Genomic DNA, 21,899 nt, shown 5'->3' with positions numbered 1-21,899 from the left:
AAGAAATCAAAAAAGAGGCTACAATAAATATTGAGTAATTAGCTAATGAGCCAGCAAAGATAACAATTGATGATGACACCATTAACATTGATAATATGAAAATCACTGATGGTGAGATAGAGGATACATTTAAGGATCAAAATACAATTTTTGTAACTTTTCCCACTGAGAACTTGGTTGATTATCCTAGCTCTAATGAAGAGAATGATAAAGGAAAAGAGATGAAAGGAGGAGAGAAAGAAATAGAGCTCAAAAAATAAGAACCTATAGGGACTTAACATGTTGCATAATCTCAACAGATCACACATACTTTAGAGGTTGGATAATTAATCTCTACCCCAAAAGGAGACACAGATAAAGAAAGAGATAAAGAGAAGTAAAAAGAGGTGACAAAGAAAGAGAATAGTTAGAATTTGCAATTATAATTGGTCACTCCTACTGAAAAGAAAATAAAAGAAATCCCTATCTCATCTAAGTTCCCACTAGAATCATTCTTACCAAGCATGATGAGCATAAAACCCTTGGCAGCATCAAGAGACCCTGAGATTGAGATGCTTAATTAGACTTCAACATTTTCCAAAAGAAAAATCATTGAGAAGACTAAAGGCATCAAAAGTACTCAAGAAATTCTTGAGAAAGTGACTAATAGATTATAGGATATCATCCTAGTTAAAGTTAGTGAAGTGTATCCATAGAAAAGAGCCCAAGAGGTAATTAATTCTTTTAACAATCAATTTGGCACAATTTTGGAAGTTACATCTACCAAGGTACAGATCAGTAATGATGCACATTTATTTAAAATTGCATGTTATAATTCTAGAGGATACTTGGTGACTCTTGATTCGTGCATCAAAGATTTAAAAAGATGTTCAACTGAGGGAAATACTTTGTATGGAAAGTGTGCTCTATCATACAATTATATAAGAGATATCATAGAAGAAGAGTTGGAAAATACTGTGAATGAGATCCATTCACCCAATGTGAAAATTAAAGACTTAGAGAATAGAACTAGAAAAATAAGTGATGATATCAATCTGATTGAGTTGAGAAGGGAAATAATTAACATAGTGCAAGGCAGAAGAATCCCCAATGGAGATTTCCTAAGCCCTAGCAAAAAACCAAATAGCGGAAACACAACAAAAATGCAAGATCTAATACCAAATGCAACTCTTTATTCATAAAATAACTATTTACATGCAATGTGTCATGTTTTGGCCAAATGCAATAGAATTTACAATAATAGCTTTGCAAGATCCTTCAAGATCCAACCCCAAACCATAGCTAGTCTAGATCCACACTCTAGTAGAAACCTCTAAGGAAGATCTAAACTTGTGCTCACAATCCCACCAAGAAATCTCCTTATTTCCCAAGCCACAACTACTAGCTCTTCTCAAACTTTACCCACGATCCAGGTGTAAACTACGTCACATTTGACACTCTATCCACACACTTAGGAAAACTTCACTTACTCAGCTACTCCATCTTCTCCATGTTGGATCCCAAACTTTGAATCATGAATCAAGACTTGACAAGACCCCCTACATATACCCAACTAAGCCACAAGTCAACCTAACAATTAAAAATTAAATAAACCATTGCATTAAATGAACATTTCCATCACAAGTTTGCTTACATTAGAAATTAAATACAACTAAAATCAAATTCCAAGTTGGTTCACAATAACAACTAAATCCCAAAAAAAATGAGCAACATAGAAACTGAGTATCATAAACAACGTTCAAGCATCAGCAAAACTACAAGCATAACCAATCCCCTTCATTGATTGAGCCACTCGGTCAACATTGAAACTTAACCATGTAGTATAAGCTGAGCACAACTGGTATTACCAAGATCCTTTTGATGACCAAGCTCCACTAGGATTGTAAAGTCCATTCATCCACTAATTTCATCAGTGAGGCCATATTCTTTCCAACTTAGAACTTTAAAAAGATGACCAAGTTCCTTCAGTCAATGAGAAAATCCACGATGCTCCTACATCAAACTCCCAAGAAATAGAAAAGTGTGTCCCACACTTTAATGCCAAAAGAAAGATCTAACCCAATCTTCATCTTCACCAAAGTCTTCCACTTAGGGACAAGAAAACTTATCTTCATAACATCTAGATCTACTTAAGCTATCCAAACGTTAGATTCATCTAAATCACCACTAGCCAATTAGCATGAAACTTATCACATCCATCCATATTAGCAAGAAGTGCATCCAACTCCACATCCATAATGAAAACATGTAGATTCAAGACCAAATCCACATCACTAGCATCACTAGAAAATGCCAAACTCCTAACATTAGCAATCTCATTGCTCATAATAAGATCACCCGTGACAATCAGATCATCCATAACCAATTGCTCTATAATTTCTATGTCATACTCAACTAACTAATCATTAAAACCAATCTCCATCTTAGCATCAACAAGGTTAGGAACCTTTTCAACAACAACCACAAGTTGCTTTAGAGGTTTCACATCAAACTTGACAAAGTGATCAAGAAAACCAACATCAACATTGACCTTGTCATGCCATCTTCTCTCTTGAACAAGTCTTCTAACTAACCATACAACTCAATTTTGGATTGATAGACTCCAATTCCAGTAGCATAAGACTTCCTTCTGATGTTTCTTAGTTCTTTATAAAAAATATCATCCACAACAACCTCCAACTAAGAAATCGTCTCATTAATCCTCATCTCTACTGTATTATGGATATTCGCAATCAACCTAGGGTTCAATCTTCTCGAAAGCATCTTCCAAGATCTTCGCAAACCCTCTACAACAAATCCTTCCCACATACCTTATGACAAACCCAATTTTTTTGCAAGTCAGATCACAACCTGTCACCTCGCACAAACAACCAGGAACAAATCACAAGACCAAGAACATTGTCTGCAATATAAATTATACAAAATCTTTGTGATCAACAAAGCTCAACCTTCCATATTTGCATCCATTGATGCATCTACAAGTCCTCTTTAATTGCAAGTTAGAACCACAATCTTGCACCTCATAACCAAGATATCTAAGACTCAAGAGAGAAAAATCCACCACCAAATCAAGATCTTCTAAGATCTACTTCTCCAATCCAAGGTCATGGTGCAAACTGCTCAAGTTTTGACAACATATCTACATGCTTAGGAACAATTGTGCTCTGATACCATCTAATGCAGTGTAAGGTAGGAGAATACCCAAAGGATGTGTCCTAGCCCCTAGCAAATAACCTCACAATGGAAACACAACAACAATGCAAGATCTGATACCAAATGCATCTCTTTATTCATAAAATTACTATTTACACATAATGTGTCTAGCTATAAGACCTTTTGAGTTTTAACTGAATATAATAGAAATTACAATAATAGTTCTTCAAGATCCCTCAAGTTCAAACCCCAAACCTTAGCTAGTCAAGATCCACACTTTGGTAGAAACCTCCAAGGAAGATCTAAACTTGTACTTGCAATCCCACCAAGTAGCAATCTCCTTGCTCCCCAAGCCTCAGCTACTAGCTCTTCTCAAAATTTACCCAAGATCTAGGTGTAAACTACCTCACATTCAATGCTTTTTCTACACACTTAGGAAAAGTTTTCTCACTCAACTACTCCATCTTCTCCATGTTGGATTCCACACTTTGAATTGTGACTTAAGACCCCACAAGACCCCCTACTTATACCTAACTAAGCCACAAGTCAGCCTATAAATTAGAAATTAAATAAACCCTTTGTATTAAATGCACATTTAAGCCACAAGTTAGCTTACAATAGAAATTAAATACAACCAAGATTAAATGCCAAGTCAACTCACAACAATAACCAACTCTAAGAAAACTTGGGCAACATAGAAACTAAGTATCATAAACAACCTTTGAGTATCAACAAAACCATAAGAAGAACTAAGCCCCTTCATTAACTGAGCCACTCGGTCATCATGGAAACTACAACATGTAGTATAAGTTGAGCACAACCAGCATTATCGAGCTCCTTTTGATGCTCAAGCTCCACCAAGATCATTGAGTCCATTCATCTACCGAGTTTGTTGGTGAGGCCACATTCCTTCCAACTAAGAACTGTCCAAAGATGACCAAGCTCCTTCAGTCACCAAGAAAATCCACAATGTTCCCACATCAAGAATAGTAAAGATGTTTTTATTCTTAAGTGAACACCTCACTCTAGAAATTAGTCATATTCAAAAGAAATTGAATGAATGTCTTAAAGCTAAGGCATCATATGAAGAGTTTATATATCAAGATTTGAGTGTAGTAGAGTTGGAATCCTATAGACTATGTATGCTAATCAGTGTATTAGAGGGAATCCAAAAAAAAATGGGATAAATAATTTTCAAACTTGAAGATAAAATTTTCTGATTATATCTCATGTCTATCAAATTCGTCAACTTGGAATATCGAAAAACAAACAAAAAATCTTAATTTATAAATAGTTTTTTACTCACTTTTTTCATCAAGGTCAAAGAAGTGTATTGTATGGAAATTTGTATGTAAGTATGAGGAGGTATAAGGTAGAGTATATACTAATAGGGGGTGTATTATAAAAGATGGTCTATAACAGAAATTATCCATACTATAAAATTTATGTATGTTCATTTGAAGAACTTCACAATTTTGTAATTTTTTTTACTGAGCCAAATTTCCCATATGTTTCCATTAATGCCAAAGGGGATATTGTTAGTGATTTGGATAAGAGGTGACTGTGGAAATATTTTGATGTTTTCATTTATGGAAACATGTATGATATATTTAGTGAGAAGATTTTGAAGTTATATTATGGAGGAGATAACTCAAAAAATTGTCTAAGTGTTACAAAAAATAAGTGACACCAAAGACACCTTTTTGGTTTGTGAAGTTCACATAGAGAATATTAGCATGTGTAACCTTGAGCAATAATATAAAAGGGCATGATGATCATATATGTCAAAGTGTGTATCATTATGAGTTCTATCGACAAAGTTATTAATGATTTATCAGTTGCACTCATGTAAAGGAAGAATAGAGTAGAGGAAAGTGAATGGTAATGTGTGTTAAGGGATTATTTTGGTTTACCAAAATAATTGCTTAGCTAGTTAGGGACAACATCCTAGATGTTAAAACTAAGTAAGAAAAGGTAAATTATTTTTTTTGGGACACGTGTAAAGACTTGAAGGCCAACTAGATAGAAAAAAAGCATATAAAGGAAAGATTTATTTATGTGAAGTTGTGTCATGTATTTGGATATTGAAATGTAATTGCTATATAATGTGGACTTTATGTTACAAAATAGAAAGGATAGTATATGCAAATTTACATACAAAGAGCTCCAAAGGAAAAATTAGATATTGAAGATTTTAAAATTGTGAAGAGGGTTTTGTTCTATAAATTTTTTATATAGAATATATCATTTCATATGCATTTTTGAGCAATGAGCTCATCTTGCCACTTTTTTAATTGTAATATCAACTCCTAACAAAGTTAAGGCTTCTAGAAAGGTCCAGTCCTCTAACAAGCATAAAGACACTAAACATATCTACTAGACTCCTAACAAGGTCAATATATTTCACAAGACACTTTTTATTAATGGATAATTTTTTGGCTACCATCTCCACTGGGGTTTTTCCATGGCTGGGGTTTCCCTAGTTAACAAATAATGGTGCTATGAGTTTCATTGTGTTATTGTTATGTTTACTTTTCAATTTGTTCACATGTACATATTTTAAGATTATTAAAGATATCCATAGTTTGGAAAATGTTTTTCAAATACTGATTTAATTCCCCACCCTCTCAATATTTCCTATTTCTAACATAAACACCATAAACTCTAAGCATCAAAGGAAATAGACATGGGAAAAGGACACACAACAAAGACCCACTAAAGCACCAACAAAGGAGAATAATAACCAGGGAATAAATTGTTGTTCAAAATTTTATTTGAAAGAAGCCTCTTTTTAATATCAAATACATTACTAAAAGCCCTAGAAAGAAGCATCTTTCAGAGATACACAAAGTAGAGATCCTTTCCTATTTTCCATGGACCTAATCAGAGATGATAAGAGGAAGAAAACTACTCAAATCATAGCTTAATAATTTATCAGGGTTCTAATAAAGTATAAAAGTCACAAGAGATGCAAAGGAAAGTAAAGATTGCTCATGAAGACTTCAAAACTAGAAAATTTTCCACAATGAACTCTTAAATGGAAATGCTAGTATAATTTTTCCACTAGAATTTTTGCTCTTTTCATAGTTTTTTATACTCAAATTGTAGTTTTTTATGCCAAAAAATTTTCAAGAAAATCATGTTATAAGAATGAAAAAAAAGATTGACTTTAGCTTTTGCTTAACGTTAGAGTAGATTTGAAAAGTTTAAGTACAATAGATATGTATTGAAGTATGTTTGTTCATCAAAATGTTTGTTGGAAAACCTATGAGCCTTTCTTTCTAAGTGTTGGGTAATCTGACACAATTTAGCCAACAAGTAGGATTGATACTTAATGATCAAATCATCTCCTCTCTAAGATATACTAACCTAGGTGGGTATATCTTATGAAAACTATTTAATATCACTTATATGGATTTTCCTAATTGATACTCTTGAGGTAGAAAGGGAATCTCAAGGAGAAATCAAGATACTAGGTGTTGAGAATGATACATTAAGAGTTTAACCAATTATAACCATTGGTCAACTCAACCATAGCTAGACTAGTCCTTTTCCATCATGTAAATATAGTCTAACCCATGATTATAGAGAACCTAGATACTAAAATTAAGAGAACATGTGGAAATATGAAGATAGTATAGAATTATTGAAGATTTGATTGAGGAATCATTCAAACAGATTTTTTGCATAGTACTTACTATTATTTGGATTGTATCTCCTATTAAAGATGGAATTTGGCCATGCAGACATGGATAGAGGTAGAATACAAGATGAAAATTTTGTGGTTAAATACACACATCTAGAAGTCATCAAGTGAATAGTTATGAAGACTATGAGATGACTTGTTTGTAATTATGGAATGTGTAAAGATGTAATGTCACATGTGGTTATATAATTTCTTAAGTTGGTCTTATATTATTACTATAAATTTGGAAAACCTCAAGTCTAACTCAATAATTTATTTTGGGACTTGGTATAAAGGAAAAATGTTTTCCTTGAGATATAAGTGTATTGAATATTTTGTGTAATGCGAGTGTGCAAACCTGTATGTGAGATCCAGTGAACTTTATAACAAATATCTTTTTATCACAAAAGTGTTTGGTGTAGTTGAGGTGCCATAAATAGAAAAAGAGTTGTATCTAGTAAATAAACTATTGTTGGACCATATTCATGTACAATTGTACATTATTTAGTGAGGATAGTACAAAGTCTATTGGGGCAATGGGTTCAATGATCTTCTTATTTAACTCTAAATAGGGTTAGCACAACTTCTAACAAAGTTGTAATCTCCTAACAAGAATTCAAAGTCTCCTAACAGGGACTAATATGTATTGAATGTATTTCATTGACTCCTAATAGGGCCTATCCTCTTACAAGGAACTTTTCTATTAGTAAATAATTTCATGGGTACTATCCCCACTAGATTCTTCCCTCTAATTAAGGGTTTCTCTATTTAACATATCTAGTGCTATTGTGTATGGTGATCTCTCTATGGTTTTTGTATCTTCTATTTACATACTTTAGAATTTTAATAAGGATATGGAGAGTTGTTTTCATTGCATAACTTAATAAAATATTCCACCTTTAGTTATCTTAGTCGAATTTATTGTGTAACAATTGGTATCATAGCACTATTTCTTTTATCTAGACTAGATGCTTGATGCTTCCTCAATGGGGGAGTATCTTTTTTTAAGCCTAGTCATTAAGGACTCTTAGAATCTAGTATTCAATATTATCTTTCAACACTTGATCTTATTTCATAACTTATATAGTGAATTGACATTATGATACCTTTGTCACTAATGACAATGGGGGAGAGAGCAATATCATTACAAACATCTTTATGGGGGGTATTAGAACATGTAAAACATATTTTGATATGAATGTTTGTAGATATCTTATTAAGAGTAATGCATGGAAAATATCCTTGCATATTGATGTCGATGGGATTAAGAGATTTGATTCATGAAGAGGATTTGAAAAGATTTTGATATATGGAAGAGACTAGCACCTTCATTATGCACAATAATTATAGTACAATGGGCATTAATGGTCAACATGAATGGGGAGAAGATGTTGCAAAAACTTTTGGTATTCATAAAACTTTGATATTTTTCATCTATATTTCCATCAATTCAAAGGGGGAGATCGTTAAGCATTAATTTCAATGGTATTATTATGGAGGACTCTCCTAGCAGTGATGGAGACATTATTCAATTGCATTCATGACAATGTTTTCATTGATGCCAACATATTGATTATTCTGTGAAGACTAACAATGTAGAAGAGTAAGTTTGTTTTCACAAGGTTTGAGGATTGAAGATGAGATTATGCATAGTTGAGGATGTGTTCTAGAAAGCACCTAGATACTACAGTTAATAGCATATACATAAATATCAAGATAATACCAAGTTATCAAGGACTTGGTTGAGGAGATGTTCAGATGGAGATTCTGTGTAGTATTTACCATTATTTGGAATGTATCTCCTAAAAGAGATGAAATATTTTCATGTGGACTTGGATAGACGTAGAAGACATGATGAAGATGGTGTGGTCAAATACATGCATGATAGGAATATTGAGTGAAGACTTTTGAAGACTCTGAGCTGATAATTTGTTTGTGACTGTAAAAAGCATAAAGATGTAATGTAATGTGTAATTGTAATATCTTAAGTTTTTCCTATGTTAATATTATAAATTTGGAAAGCCTTAAGGTTGAATCAATAATTTTTTATAGGACTTGGTACAAAAGAAAGATGTTTTCCTTGAGGTAGAAGTGTATTGATATTTTTTGTTATGTGAGTATGCAAACTTATATGTAAGATCCAATGAACTTGATAAAAAATATCTTTTGATTAGAAAAGTATTTGGTGCAGTGGAGGCATAAGAAGATAAAGATTTACAACTCAAAAATAAGTTATTGTTGGATAGTGTGTTGAAGTTGATGAAAGATCAACCCCAAAGCTCCCAAGAATCACCTACATGCAAACACCTATCACCAAAAGAGAGAAGAAAAAGCTATGGAGGCTAGAATTATTAGATCCATAGATGAGACATTCTTGATGAGCAAAAAAGAGATTGATATTATCAAAAGTGAATGAACAAAATTACAAAAAGATCAATCCTTCTAAAAGGAGATCAAAACCCTAACAAGGTAAAACCTAGGTTGCATGATAATAATTAATAATATAATTAAGTATTATATGCCTAATGTTTATCTTAAGTAAACTAGAGATAATAAGTGACTTAATAATTAAATCAAAATGATTTAATTAATAAAGCAATATTTGATTACTCTAATAGCCCCCCTTAAGATAAACTTACTTTTGAAAGCAAATTCAGTCCTACCAACAAGGCCTAATGAGGTACCCAAGCACAACCAAATCTCTATAAAGAGAATAAATAGAGAAAACCACATAGGAAAACCCCTACTCCAAAAAGAGATGGAAAGAATGTTCTAGAAGATAGGAACAAAACATGATCATGAAGAACACCACTAAAGCATGAAGCTACAAACACTATCAAACTATTAATCTGAAGAACCTCCACTACATTGAACATGACCAAGTAGAGCAGACTAAGTCTGAAGAGCTAATCAATTGAAGATGGAAGGTATCTTCATGGCCTCCAAATATAGGAATGAAAGAATGTCTATATGGTAAATGATCCATCTTACTGAAATGCATAGGTATCCAGCCACTACAATTGCCTAGTACATAAGATCAAATACTAAATACATAGCTCACTCCATCAAACCAAGAAAGTAATAGAACCAACATAACCCCCTGTTATGCTAAGAGGTAAGATATGAACATTGAAATTGAATGAAATATCTTCTATAGAAAGAAGAACCAAAAACATCAAGAGTGCAAAAGAAGTACAAACACTTATATTGGCACGTGTCAACACATCATGACACTATTATAGTGGAAGGAACACTCACTTGACAAAGGAAGATGGTGAATATGGGCAACATAAAAACCCCCAAGGAATTTTATTTGAGTACAATGAAGCACAAAGATGTCAAAGATCCTAAAATGCAATAGAGTGTCACTTTATCTCAATGCATTTGCAAAAATACTACAAAAGGATGTCAACAAAGATCAAAAGAGACATAAAAATGATATAATAGATAGTATAACCCATGAAAAATCATCTAAAACAAACAAAATTGATCCCCAAACCTAAAATAACCAATATATTCATTAGAATACAAAAAATCAAAAAAAATGAATGGAATGTGCCTGGAGCAGAATCTAGAAAGTAAAATGTCTCAAAATATGTCTCTCGGAGTGCAAAATATAACTTCTAACTTTGATAGTCAAAATAGGCCACCAAATAGTATCAAAAATAAAAATAAACTATACCATCATGACAGGCTTGGAATTAGCTTTCCAATGCTTCTTTTGGATTGAAAAATAGATTCTAGATGAGCAAGTTATGACAAAAAACCCACATGTAGGTCAAAAAGGCGTTAGAAAAACAAAAAAAATTGTACCACCTCGGGATCCATGCCAAAATCCATTGAAAAACATGCACAATAGTACCAAAAATAACCTTGGGAAGCATGTCAGTTCCATACCAAAAAATTTCTTGATTAATGTGTACAAAAATCATAAAATCTTTGCCTCGAGAAATGTGACAATATAATAAGTTTTGAAAAATCTCGATTTATGTGCTAATTTTTTTTAAATCACTATCTTAGTAAATGTGCAAAAATCTCAAATTTAAAATTTAAAATTTAAAAAAAACTTGATTTGAGTACCAAAAAATTATAAATTTGTCACATCGGGAAATGTGTTAAAACAATCATAGAATCATAGCCTCAACAAATGTGCCCAATTTGGGAGCAATATTTTTTAGTGTCGAATTCCATCTGTGTCTAAATTGGACAAATTTTATATGAAAATAGGGTTTTTTGGGTGCTCTGAGTTCTAAGGTGATGTTCATTTGGGCTCAAAGTGTACCAAAAAAAGGTGAACCCCCAGATTGAATAGAAAAAAAAAACTCTGAAAAATGAAATCCTCTGAATAAAAAGCATAGATTTGAAAGCCAAGATAAACTTCTCATAAACATAACAGGGGAGTGATGATCTAGAGATCTGATACAATGTTGAAGTTGACGAAAGTGAATGATTTGATCAAAACAAATCCACAAAGCCTGAAGAATACCTGCATGTAAAAAACTTGTCACAAAAGAAAAAGATGAGAGGCAAGGGTTTTGCTCTAAAAATATGCAAATTGTATTTTTAGAAATGAAAAAGATGTAAGATAATTACAAATGATCTATCCTTATAGTAGGAGATCAAAACCCGAAAAGGGTAACCTAAAAGGTAAATGCTATTTAATAATTACTAATTAATTATTAAATGAGAATTTAAAAGGTCCATAAAGTGAAATCTTAAGAAGGGAGAAAAGGTAAATAAATTAATGAAATTTAAAAAAAAAATTTCTCTAACAGAAAGATCAACCCCATAGCTCCCAAGAATCACCTGCATGCAAACACTTATCATCAAAAGAGACAAGCAAAAGCTATGGAGGCTAGAATTCCCAAATCTATAGATGAGATATTCTTGATGAGCAAAAAAGAGATTACTATTATTAAAAGTGAATGAATAAAATTACAAAGAGATCAATCCTTATAAAAGGAGATCAAAACCCTAACAGTGTAAAACCTAGGTTGCATTATAATAATTAATAAAAAATTTAATTATTATATGCCTAAAGTTTAGCTTAAGTAAACAAGAGATAATAAGTGATTTAATTAATAAGGAAATACTTGATTACTCTTGATGTAAAATTGTATTATTCAATGAGGATCTATTACAAATGCTATTTGGACAGTGGGTTTAGTGGTCCTCCTTGTTGAAAACATAATAGGGAAAGTAAACTCTAAGAGAGGGAGAGGGGAGGTGGGGGAGAGGGGGGTGAATCAGTCCTTCTAAACTTTAACCATAAAATCATTCACCACATATCCATCTCACAATTTTAATGTAAACTAAAATAGTTAGCTAAATATATTCATTCATAACATGAAAGTAAATAACATTCAACACATATATGACACAAGATATTTAGTTACCCAGAAACCCTCCAATGAGAAGGTAAAACTGGGGTGGGGATGACACCCACAAATATTCACTACTACAATTGTAAAGTGTATCCAATGAAGGTTACAATGTTTGATCATCAACTATGATCTACCCTATGAAAGGTCTGCCCTATTAAAGGCTTACAAGAATGTTAGATCTTAACATGTTAAAGGATTTCAACACCCTATTAGAAGTGTGTTTGATTAAAGGACTTTTAAACTTACAATGAAGTAAGCACCCTCTTAAAGGATTTATAGCAACCTGTTAGGACTAGTCTATTAAGAAATTTAACTAATTCACCTATTAGAATATCTCAACAATGATCTTGTGATTAGCACTCTATAGCTAGTTAATAGATCACCTCTTTCTTGATGTGTACTTGATCCTCTCTAATCAAATGTGTCACTTATATCCTCTAACTTCTTTCCTCTATTCTTCTCTAACTGATTATGCAATGTATCTCAATTCACAACTCCTTAGCCACCATGAATGCTCTATTTGCACATGCAAAATTCTCTCTCCGTAGATTACAATATTCAGGGTTTGCCTTCCTTAAGAAGATCTAGGTGACCTGCGGTTAGGTATGAATCAATGATTGTGATTCACCCATTTTTCCACTTAATCCATCCCTTTTAATGATTAGTTGCATGTACTGCATAGATATCCTCAATATAGATTTGTTCTTATCATCTAGAATTGCAAAATGATCCTTAAGTCAGCTCAAAAATAATTTGCATAGAAGTCTATGCCATTAAAAACAAAAATGTGTCCAAAACTATTTTTACTTAGTAGTTGAAGTCTCTGATGCCTAGCATCCACTATATCTTCAATGTTATAACACAACCTCTGAATGACTTAGCATCCATTGATCACTCAGTATCTAAATCACTTGACATCAACTACCTACTTGGCACTTGAGTGACTCGATACTTACTATATATCTCGCTCGACATATACTATCTGAAAACTTATGCTCAACATGCATTACTCATTCGGCATGAACTAAGTTCTATTTTGTAAATGACTTAAGTGTATTGTCACTCATATGTCAAAACCAATCTAAGATTAACATTCCTATTCAACTTCAAACAAGGTTGGTAAAACTCCTAACAAGGTTCTAGAATCTCCTAACAAGGATCAAAAGTCTCCTAATAGGGACTTATATATAATGAATGTATTTCATTGAATCCTAATAGGGTCCATCCTCTTACAATGAGCTTATATATTAGTACATCATTATATGTGTACCATCCCCACCAAGGTAGCCTGTTAGGACTAGTATGTTAAGAAATTTAACTAATTCACCTATTAGAATATCTCAACAATGATCTTGCAGTTAGCACTCTGCAGCTAGTTAATAGATCACCTCTTTCTTGATGTGTACTTGATCCTCTCTAATCAAATGTGTCACTTATATCCTCTAACTCCTTTCCTTTATTCTTCTCTAACTGATTATGCAATGTATCTCAATTCACAACTCCTTAGCTTCCATGAATGCTCTATTTGCACATGCAAACTTCTCTCTCCGTAGATTACAATATTTAGGGTTTGTCTCCCTTAAGAAGACCTAGTGACCTAGGTTTAAGTCTAAATCAATGATTGTGATTCACCCATTTTTCCACTTAATCCATCCCTTTTAATGATTAGTTGCATTTACTACATAGAGATCCTCAATATAGATTTGTCCTTATCATTTAGAATTGCAAAACGATCCTTAAGTCAGCTCAAAAATAATTTACATAGAAGTCTATGCCATTAAAAACAAAAATGTGTCCAAAAATATTTTTACTTAGTAGTTGAAGTCTCTGATGATCAGCATCCACTATATCTTCAATGCTATAACACAACCTCTGAATGACTTAGCATCCATTGATCACTCAATATTTGAATCACTCAACATCGTCTACTTGGCACTTGAGTGGATTGGTACTTACTGTATATCTCGCTCAACATATACTATCTAAAAACTTATGCTCAACATGCATTACTCATTTGGCATGAACTAAGTTCTATCTTGTAAATGACTTAAGTGTATTGTCACTCATGATGTCAAAACCAATCTAAGATTAACATTCCTACTCAACTTTGAACAAGGTTGGTAAAACTCATAACAAGGTTCCAAAATCTCCTAACAAGGATCAAAAGTCTCCTAATAGGGACTTATATATAATGAATGTATTTCATTGAATCCTAATAGGGTCCATCCTCTTACAATGAGCTTATATATTAGTACATCATTTTGCGGGTACCATCCCCACCAAGGTTTTCCCTCTGACCAAGGGTTTCCCTAGTTAACATATCTAGTGTAATTGTGTATAATGATATTTCTAAGGTTATTACATCTAATATTTACATGTTATAGAATTTATAAGGATATCAAGAGTTGTTTTAATCATATAACTAATTCGCCCCCACTGCCCTTATTTATCTTGGTGGACTTTACTTCCTAACAAAAATATCATCAAACTTTGAAGTCAACATGCATGCTATTAGCAATTACTTTAAGTAGCTCCCTCCTTGAGAAATATATAAATTTTTGTCAAATTTAACATTAGTTTCAGGGTGATAAAAGTAATTTTTATTGGAGAATTATTTTTTATGTCGAAGAAAGTTTAATTTTAGATGCAATTTTTCTCTGACCATAGCAAAATTTCATAAAATTGAGGCAATTTTTCCCTTGCTATAGAAAAAATATATAATTTAAGGAATTTTTTTCCCTTGTGATAGAAAAATATATATTGTAGTAGGCAATTTTTCCCATTAATTGGAATAAATATATATAGGATTAAGAAAAATTTCTCATCTAATGAAAAATAAATATAATGCGTTAGTGAATGTGCTAGAAAATTATGTGATTTCTCAACAAATCAATTGCTAGAAATTAGTCATATCTTTATAAAATTAGTTGTCATATTATCAAAATTTTAGAATCAACATTAAATCAAAGAGTGATAAGAAGGTAAGGTATCTAAAGGATGGCACATATGTGGAATGCCTTATTATATTTATGGCAAAATGGAATCTAGTCTAAAAAACATTTTTTAAATTGTAGACATTATGATCAGTGCTTTTCATTATTAGAAACATAGTTGATGACCAAAAATGGGACTCACTATGGAAGAGGGATCATCAAATGAAAATTGAAGCCCTGTTGTCAACCCAAATTTGACTCTAGAGGAGGATGAGGACCAAAGTGATCTTACTACTAGGCTTATTGTAGCTTCACAGGTTCTCTCCACTAATCTCAAGGATACCACCAAAGAGATAGAAAAGGAGTAGGAAAAGATAGACCTCTATGCAATGTTCATTGAAATGGATCTTGACCCTACTGATTTTGAATACCAAATTACGAATGTGGCAAAATAGAAAAATTGGAACTTCAAATTTTGGGATGTTTTGAGTGATAAAATAAGTGTTACATGGTGAATTATCAATTTAGTTAGTGTTTTATTTTGTAAAACATATGACTAAAAAGTTAATGAAATGGAATTGTTAGAAGATCGTCACTTCCCTATTTAAGAGAAACCACAACCATTTTTGGAATTGTGTGTGCTTGTGTGTGTGTGTTTATATATATATATATATATATATATATATATATATATATATATATATATATATATATATATATATATATATATATATATATATATATATATATATATATATATATATATATATATTTATTTATTTATTTATTTATTTATTTATTTATTTATTTATTTATTTATTTATTTTTGAAGAAGAAATATAAAGAAAATACATAGAATATAATGCAAGTAAACCCTAGGCAAGAGCCTACACAATGGTAAATTGTGAGCATCTTATCGAAAAGGTCTTGAGTTTGAATCTACCCATGCTTAATAAAATAATAATTAATAATAATACATAATAATTAATCTTGGCTTCGGCCTCTTACCAATCAAAAAAAATGCAAGGAAACCTTGTTAGAATTCTTTAGAATAACTGAGGGGAGGGGGGGGGGGGGGGGGGTGAATTAGTTATGCAAGGTCTAAATGCCCTAATAATACTTTTTCACTAATTATAGTGAGCCCATTAAACTATTCATCTATCCAAGCTTAAAACACCCATCTTAGCAAGTTACAGCAAATCAACGTGCAAGATCAACACATGACATAATGAATTACGTGAAAACCCAATTTGGAAAAAACCACCAGTAACATGCTACTCAATTCTCACTCTTCTAAAGTGATGCCCTGTTAAAGGCCTGCCCTATTAAAGGCTTACAACACACTGTTAAATGTTACCTTGTTAGAGGATTTCACCATACTATTAGGAATGGGCCTGGTCAAAGGACTTTGGAACATTCACTTGGAATGTCACCCTGTTAAAGGATTTACAACATGGCTATTAAACCAACCTAAGTCCATAGGATTTATACAAACTATTATAATTGCTAGAGAGTAACAATAATGGCTTTTGATCTGATACAACTTACAACATATCTTGCAGATTACAAATCACACTTTAGTGCAATCCTTTGCTTGGCTTTAATCACTGTGGCTCTGACAACTTGTCTTCTTCTCAAGCTTCGTCTCCTTGAGTCTTCTTGCTCATCATACCAATGAAATCATCTCTGTGGTCATCTATCAAAATAGAGTATATGTGCTCTCTTTCCCCTTAGCACCTTCTTCAGCACTTTATGCTTTCATGCTTGACCAACTCTTTGCTTTTTGACCTTATGACTCCTTAAATAGAAATTTGGAATACCTTTCCTGCTTGATTCTCCCTTTCCAACTTTAGGGTTTCAATAGATTTGGTAGGATACAATGTATCTATCCCATATCTTGCTCTTATCTAGAAACTTCGTCTAGAATCCAGTTGTATTTTCCAAAAATGGTTTACATAGTGTTCTATACCACCAGCTTATCATTCTTATCTTTTATCTGATTCACAAAATTCTAGATAACTACCATGTCAGCTCAGATCTGGTGAATCTTCAACTTTCAAAATAATGCAGCAACTCAGCATTATTGGTTTATTGATGCTTGACTCCTTCTATGTTACTCAGCTTTTGTATCATGCTCAGTACCTGATCTTCACTTGGCACTTGTTCTTTACTTGGCACCTGAAGATCACTCGGTGCCTGAAGTTTGCTCAACACTTGAAGATCACTCAGCACCTGAAGGCTGCACAGCACCTAAAGATCACTCAGCACTTGAAGGTTTCTCGGAACCTGAAGATCACTTGGCACACACTAAAGTTGAACTTGCTCAGCTTCAACTGAGAATCTGTTCAGCACTAACTAGCTTGCTCAGCTCTCTCTAATGAACTTAGTTAGGCTTTACAAATGACTTAGCTAAACCTTACACCTTTGATGTGTTTTAGTGTGTCCATTCTCTGTGTCTTAGAGTATTTCATCAATACACTATTTCATCAATGACTTAGTTGATCCTTATACTTAATTATAACATCATAATTTCAACCTTTCTCTAGGTGCTCTAGTTACATCTTATTGATTGCCTCCTCCTTGTCAGTCAACCAATTGATAGTATTTTGATCACTAAAGCAATTGTCATTCCTGTAAGTAGTAAGTTTGACATCAATGACAAAACAATGATTGAAAACATTATTTACTAGTTCCATTACTCTTCATTCATGAGCTTTTCAATCATTTCCAAAAATCTCCCTCTTTAGCATTGATGGCAAACCAAACTAATCAATTGATCAACTTAGTTACCACCAAAATTATATATGTTTTTTGCTACTTTCTACTTCTCCCTCTTGACTGCTGCATCCTTACTACTGATCTCATATACCTCCATATCTTTACCTTTTAGTTTCTCATAATCTCCCTCTTTCATATATATCTCCCTCTTATTTTGTATTGATCATTTTTCTGCATATATCTCCCTCTTTGACATAAATGCCAAAGATGTAACATCTTTAACATGCTAAATATAAGCTTTTCATCTCATGTTTTCTCCCTCTGTCACCATGTTTGTGACTGATTTGGAGTTTCTGCTCCTGTTGTCATCCTCTGCATTATTCTTCTAATATTTCAATGATTTGTTCCTATTGATGCAGGGAAGCTTCTTTGTTGCTTTAAATTGCTTGAGTTAGGGGCATTACCCCCAACTTGCCTCTAAGATATTCATAAGCATCCTTGGGCAATGGTTTGGTGAAGAAATCAACAGTTTGTTCTTTTGTGTGAATGTACTCCATCTTCACTTGTTTTTCTTCTACCAATTCTCTGACATAGTGATACTTGATTGCAATATGCCTACTTTTTGCATGCATTACTGGATTCTTGGATATGTTTATAGAACTTGTATTATCACAATACAGTATCACAGGTTTGGTTACTTCTTCTTTCATTCCTTTCAATAGATGTTTTAGCCACACAATGTTTGTACAATTGACCACTGCTGCCACATATTCTGATTTTGCAGTGGACTGAGATGTGCATGTTTGTTTCTTGCTAGTCCAAGTAACTAGTTTTTTACCTAAGAATAATGCTCCTCCACTTGTGCTTTTTGTGTCATCAATGTTTCCTCCCCAATCTATGTCTGTGTATGCATTGAGCTCAAACTTCTCATTCTTTTTGTAATATAAGCCAAAATCATCAGTTCCTTTGAGATATCTCATTATTCTTTTTACTACCATGAGATGATTTTCTTTAGGATTAGCAGAGAATCTAGCCACTATTCCAACTACTAATGTTGTGTCTAGTCTACTATGTACAACATATTGTAGTTTTCCAATCATGGATTTGTACATTGGTTGATTGACTTCAACTGATTCATCATTTTTGGATAGCTTATGTCCTATTGCCATCGGTGTGCTGACTGGTTTGGAGTCTTCCAATCCAAATATTTTAAGTATCTCTTTGATGTACTTTGATTGTGTCACAAATATACCATATTTTAGTTGATGTACTTGCAATCCAACAAAAAAAATTATTTCTCCAAACATAGACATCTCAAACTCATGTTTCATTTTGTCAGAAAAACTTTTTCAGAGAACTTCCTTTCCTCCAAAAACTATGTCATCCACAAAGATTTTAGATACAAGAATATCCTTACCTTCTTCTAATTTGATGTACATGTTGATGTTATCATCAGTTCTTTCAAATTCTATTTGCACTAGATACTTGTGAAGTCTCTCATACCATGCTCTAGGTGCTTGTTTCAGACCATAGAGTGCTTTATGTAGTTTACAAACCATATCCCTATTGTTCTCATCAACAAATCCCTCTGGTTGTTCAATATAGACTTCGTCTTCCAATATATCATTCAAAAAATCAAACTTTACATCCATCTGATAGACTTTAAAACCTTTATATGTAGCATATGCAAGTAAAGTTCTTACTCCTTCCATTCTAGCAATAGGGGAAAATGTTTCTCCATAGTCTAATCCTTCTTCTTGAGCATAACCCTTACATACCAGTCTAGCTTTGCTTCTAGTAATCTCACCATTCTCATCTAGCTTTTTTCTGAATACCCACTTGGTGGAAATCACATTCTTGTTAGCTAGTCTGGGAACCAAACTCCAGGTTTTGTTCTTCTTTATTTGATCAATCTCTTCTTCCATAACTTTATACCAGTCACAATCTTGTAGTGCATCATATACTATCTTAGGTTAAAATTTTCTTAACAGACATGATTCATTTCTTAGTCTATTCCTTGTCATTGGTCTTGCATCTTTGTCACCAATTATCTGTTCAGCAAGGTGATGTCTCTTCACATATTTGGATAATCTTGGTTCTGTCCTTGTTTCCATGTTTGATCTTTCAAATTCATGATCACTATGCACTTTGTTGTTAGGTAGTTCCACATCTCTTTACTAACTTCAGAGCCAGAATGTGCATTTCCTTCATTTTGTAACTTGGCTTCTGAATGCAGCTAGACATTCACTAGTTGTGACTCAGTTGAAACTAAAACTTGCTATTGAATCCCAATTTGATTGATAGCATCCTCGTCAATAGGAATTCCTTCATAAGAATACACAAAGGTTCTGTATTCATCCATTCTCTTTGGTTCTTCAACTTGGACTTCTGTATGCTCATCAAAGTTTACATTTGCACTTTCCACAATTTTGTCAGTGTTAGTATTTAAACACTTATATGATGTACTTCTAGTGGAGTAACCAAGGAATATGCCTTCATCACTTTTTGCATCAAATTTTCCATTTCTAGCATCTTTAAGGATAAAGAATTTGCAACCAAATACTTTGAAATTCTTTGCATTGGGTGAGTGACCATACCATAGTTCAAAAGGTGTTGCACTTGTACCTTTCTTGACTTGTGCTCGGTTCAGTGTATGAACAGCCACACTTAGAGCTTCTCTCCAATATTTTAGAACAATAGTCTTTTCCATCATTAATGTTCTGGCACAGTCAATCATAGATCTATTTCTTCTCTCAGCAATTCCATTCTGTGGGGGAGTTTTAGGAGCTAATGTTTGTCTCTTGATTCCTTTTTCATTGCAAAATGTCTCAAATTCATTTGATGTGAATTCACCACCTCTGTCTGATCTCAGGCATTTCAAACTCTTTCTTGTTTCCTTTTCAACTCTAGCCACATACCACTTAAACATTTGAAAAGCATCAAATTTTTTCTTTAAGAACATAATAGTCATCATCCTAGAATAGTCATCAACAAACAACATTATATATTTATCTCCTTTGTAGCTTTGTACTTCTATTGGACCACATAAGTCAGTATGGACTAACTCAACTACTTCTTTAGATGTATAGTTTTTACTCTTGAAACATGACTTAGTCATCTTTCCTAGTTGACATTGTTTGCATATGATGTTTTCAGGCTTCTTCAGTTTAGGTAAACCTCTGACTTTCTTCATTTTACTGATATTGACCAGATTATCAAAATTGACATGACATAGCCTTTTATGCCATAACCACACATCATCAAATTTTGCAACAAAACAAGAAAAATTTTCCACATCAAGATAAATAGATTACTTCTTGTTTGATCTCCTTTTCCTATCAACTTTCCATCAGTATCATATATTTTTGTAGTTTTGTTTCCAAATTCTAGTTTGCACCCTACATTGCCTAACTGTGAGACACTCAGCAAATTTTAGTTTAGTCCTTCAACATAGTATGCATTATCACATGAAATTTGCTCTATAAGCTTAATGGAGCCTTTTCCTTTGATTTGACATGGAGCATCATTACCAAATCTAACACTATTTCCATCATACTGAGTAAAGTCAACAAACTTACTCTTGTCTCCTGTCATTTGATGTGAGCATCCACTATCCATAATCCATCTGTCATTCTTGTTCATACATGTTACCAATGCTATAGGCTCTTCTTTATCAGACTGGTCCTTCATGGCCACATAAACAACTTCATCATTATTATCATTGGAATCCTCTTCAGCAATATAGCACTTCTTGCCTTTGTCTTTGTAATATTTCTTATCATCTTCTCTTCTATATTTGTACTTGTTTCCTTCCTTGTAATCCTTTCTTTGTGTACACATTGTAGCAATATGTCCTAATTCATTGCAATTGAAACAAATGATAGGTAGCTTACCCTTGAATTTTATTTTTCCTCTGTGAAATCTTCTAGCTAGTAATGCTTCCAATTGTTCCACATCTTCCTCATCAGTGCTACTATCACTGGATACATATTTCATTTTTCTTCCCTTCTTTGATTTCACCTGTTC

Source organism: Cupressus sempervirens, chromosome 8 (assembly GCF_028749045.1).
Source record: "Cupressus sempervirens isolate cs-2001-9-10 chromosome 8, ASM2874904v1, whole genome shotgun sequence".
NCBI lineage: Eukaryota > Viridiplantae > Streptophyta > Pinopsida > Cupressales > Cupressaceae > Cupressus > Cupressus sempervirens.
This window is presented reverse-complemented; position numbering follows the sequence as displayed.